A 4,841-nucleotide genomic window follows, 5' to 3' on the forward strand; every position below is an offset into this window, starting at 1 on the left:
TTATGTTGTTTTATCCTATGCTTTATTAAATTGTATTTATGTTGTTTTATCCTATGCTTTATTAAATTTTATTTATGTTGTTTTATCCTATGCTTTATTAAATTGTATTTATGTTGTTTTATCCTATGCTTTATTAAATTGTATTTATGTTGTTTTATAATATGCTTTATTAAATTGAATTTATGTTGTTTTATCCTATGCTTTATTAAATTTTATTTATGTTGTTTTATCCTGTGCTTTATTCAATTGTATTTATGTTGTTTTATCCTATGCTTTATTAAATTGAATTTATGTTGTTTTTTCCTATGCTTTATTAAATTGTATTTATGTTGTTTTAACCTATGCTTTATTAAATTGTATTTATGTTGTTTTATCCTATGCTTTATTAAATTGTATTTATGTTGTTTTATCCTATGCTTTATTAAATTGTATTTATGTTGTTTTATCCTATGCTTTATTAAATTTTATTTATGTTGTTTTATCCTATGCTTTATTACATTTTATTTATCTTGTTTTATCCTATGCTTTTTTAAAATTTATTTATGTTGTTTTATCCTGTGCTTTATTAAATTGTATTTATGTTGTTTTATCCTATGCTTTATTAAAATGTATTTATGTAGTTTTATCCTATGCTTTCTTAAATTGTATTTATGTTGTTTTAACCTATGCTTTATTAAATTGTATTTATGTTGTTATAACATATGCTTTATTAAATTGTATTTATGTTGTTTTGTCCTATGCTTTATTAAATTGTATTTATGTTGTTTATCCTATGTTTCATTAAATTGTATTTATGTTGTTTTGTCCTATGCTTTATTAAATTGTATTTATGTTGTTTTAACCTATGCTTTATTAAATTTTATTTATGTTGTTTTATCCTATGCTTTATTAAATTTTATTTATGTTGTTTTATCCTATGCTTTATTAAATTGTATTTATGTTGTTTTATCCTATGCTTTATTAAATTGTATTTATGTTGTTTTAACCTATGCTTTATTAAATTGTATTTATGTTGTTTTATCCTATGCTTTATTAAATTGTATTTATGTTGTTTTATCCTATGCTTTATTAAATTGTATTTATGTTGTTTTATCCTATGCTTTATTAAATTTTATTTAACTTGTTTTATCCTATGCTTTATTAAATTGTATTTATGTTGTTTTATCCTATGCTTTATTAAATTGTATTTATGTTGTTTTAACCTATGCTTTATTAAATTTTATGTATGTTGTTTTATCCTATGCTTTATTAAATTGTATTTATGTTGTTTTATCCTATGCTTTATTAAATTGTATTTATGTTGTTTTATCCTATGCTTTATTAAATTGTATTTATGTTGTTTTAACCTATGCTTTATTAAATTGTATTTATGTTGTTTTATCCTATGCTTTATTAAATTGTATTTATGTTGTTTTATCCTATGCTTTATTAAATTGTATTTATGTTGTTTTATCCTATGCTTTATTAAATTTTATTTAACTTGTTTTATCCTATGCTTTATTAAATTTTATTTATGTTGTTTTATCCTGTGCTTTATTCAATTGTATTTATGTTGTTTTATCCTATGCTTTATTAAATTGAATTTATGTTGTTTTTTCCTATGCTTTATTAAATTGTATTTATGTTGTTTTAACCTATGCTTTATTAAATTGTATTTATGTTGTTTTATCCTATGCTTTATTAAATTGTATTTATGTTGTTTTATCCTATGCTTTATTAAATTTTATTTATGTTGTTTTATCCTATGCTTTATTAAATTGTATTTATGTTGTTTTATCCTATGCTTTATTACATTTTATTTATCTTGTTTTATCCTATGCTTTTTTAAAATTTATTTATGTTGTTTTATCCTGTGCTTTATTAAATTGTATTTATGTTGTTTTATCCTATGCTTTATTAAATTGAATTTATGTTGTTTTATCCTATGCTTTATTAAATTGTATTTATGTTGTTTTAACCTATGATTTATTAAATTGTATTTATGTTGTTTTAACCTATGCTTTATTAAATTGTATTTATGTTGTTTTATCCTATGCTTTATTAAATTGTATTTATGTTGTTTTATCCTATGCTTTATTAAATTGTATTTATGTTGTTTTATGCTATGCTTTATTAACTTGTATTTATGTTGTTTTAACCTATGCTTTATAAATTGTATTTATGTTGTTTTATCCTATGCTTTATTAAATTTTATTTATGTTGTTTTATCCTATGCTTTATTAAATTGTATTTATGTTGTTTTATCCTATGCTTTATTAAATTTTATTTATGTTGTTTTATCCTATGCTTTATTAAATTGTATTTATGTTGTTTTATCCTATGCTTTATTAAATTGTATTTATGTTGTTTTAACCTATGCTTTATTAAATTGTATTTATGTTGTTTTATCCTATACTTTATTAAATTGAATTTATGTTGTTTTATCCTATGCTTTATTAAATTGTATTTAATTTGTTTTATCCTATGCTTTATTAAATTGTATTTATGTAGTTTTAGCCTATGCTTTATTAAATTGTATTTATGTTGTTTTATCCTATGCTTTATTAAATTGTATTTATGTTGTTTTATCCTATGCTTTATTAAATTGTATTTATGTTGTTTTATCCTATGCTTTATAAATTGTATTTATGTTGTTTTATCCTATGCTTTATTAAATTGTATTTATGTTGTTTTATCCTATGCTTTATTAACTTTTATTTATGTTGTTTTAACCTATGCTTTATTAAATTGTATTTATGTTGTTTTAACCTATGCTTTATTAAATTGTATTCATGTTGTTTTATCCTATGCTTTATTAAATTGTATTTATGTTGTTTTATGATATGCTTTATTAAATTGAATTTATGTTGTTTTATCCTATGCTTTATTAAATTGTATTTATGTTGTTTTATCCTATGCTTTATTAAATTGTATTTATGTTGTTTTATCCTATGCTTTATTAAATTGTATTTATGTTGTTTTAACCTATGCTTTATTAAATTGTATTTATGTTGTTTTATCCTGTGCTTTATTAAATTGTATTTATGTGGTTTTATCCTATGCTTTTTTAAATAGTATTTACGTTGTTTAATCCTATGCTTTATTAAATTGTATTTATGATGTTTTATCCTATGCTTTATTAAATTGTATTTATGTTGTTTTATCCTATGCTTTATTAAATTGTATTTATGTTGTTTTATCCTATGCTTTATAAATTGTATTTATGTTGTTTTATCCTATGCTCTATTAAATTGTATTTATGTTGTTTTATCCTATGCTTTATTAAATTGTATTTATGTTGTTTTATCCTATGCTTTATTAAATTGTATTTATGTTGTTTTATCCTATGCTTTATTAAATTGTATTTATGTTGTTTTAACCTATGCTTTATTAAATTGTATTTATGTTGCTTTAACCTATGCTTTATTAAATTGTATTTATGTTGTTTTGTCCTATGCTTTATTAAATTGTATTTATGTTGTTTTATCCTATGCTTTATTAAATTGTATTTATGTTGTTTTAACCTATGCTTTATTAAATTGTATTCATGTTGTTTTATCCTATGCTTTATTAAATTATATTTATGTTGTTTTAAAATATGCTTTATTAAATTGTATTCATGTTGTTTTATCTTATGCTTTATTAAATTGTATTTATGTTGTTTTATCCTATGCTTTATTAAATTGTATTTATGTTGTTTTATCCTATGCTTTATTAAATTGAATTTATGTTGTTTTATCCTATGCTTTATTAAATTGTATTTAATTTGCTTTATCCTATGCTTTATTAAATTGTATTTATGTAGTTTTAGCCTATACTTTATTAAATTGTATTTATGTTGTTTTATCCTATGCTTTATTAAATTGTATTTATGTTGTTTTATCCTATGCTTTATTAAATTGTATTTATGTTGTTTTATCCTATGCTTTATAAATTGTATTTATGTTGTTTTATCCTATGCTTTATTAAATTGTATTTATGTTGTTTTATCCTATGCTTTATTAACTTTTATTTATGTTGTTTTAACCTATGCTTTATTAAATTGTATTTATGTTGTTTTAACCTATGCTTTATTAAATTGTATTTATGTTGTTTTATCCTATGCTTTATTAAATTGTATTTATGTTGTTTTATCCTATGCTTTATTAAATTGTTTTCATGTTGTTTTATCCTATGCTTTATTAAATTGTATTTATGTTGTTTTATAATATGCTTTATTAAATTGAATTTATGTTGTTTTATCCTATGCTTTATTAAATTTTATTTATGTTGTTTTATCCTATGCTTTATTAAATTTTATTCATGTTGTTTTATCCTATGCTTTATTAAATTGTATTTATGTTGTTTTATCCTGTGCTTTATTAAATTGTATTTATGTGGTTTTATCCTATGCTTTTTTAAATAGTATTTACGTTGTTTAATCCTATGCTTTATTAAATTGTATTTATGATGTTTTATCCTATGCTTTATTAAATTGTATTTATGTTGTTTTATCCTGTGCTTTAATAAATTGTATTTATGTGGTTTTATCCTATGCTTTTTTAAATAGTATTTACGTTGTTTAATCCTATGCTTTATTAAATTGTATTTATGATGTTTTATCCTATGCTTTATTAAATTGTATTTATGTTGTTTTATCCTATGCTTTATTAAATTGTATTTATGTTGTTTTATCCTATGCTTTATTAATTGTATTTATGTTGTTTTATCCTATGCTCTATTAAATTGTATTTATGTTGTTTTATCCTATGCTTTATTAAATTGTATTTATGTTGTTTTATCCTATGCTTTATTAAATTGTATTTATGTTGTTTTATCCTATGCTTTATTAAATTGTATTTATGTTGTTTTAACCTATGCTT

The sequence above is a fragment of the Phyllobates terribilis genome, unplaced genomic scaffold, assembly GCF_046119375.1.
Source record: "Phyllobates terribilis strain yellow unplaced genomic scaffold, ASM4611937v1 Scaffold_20__1_contigs__length_20440879, whole genome shotgun sequence".
In the NCBI taxonomy this organism is placed as follows: domain Eukaryota; kingdom Metazoa; phylum Chordata; class Amphibia; order Anura; family Dendrobatidae; genus Phyllobates; species Phyllobates terribilis.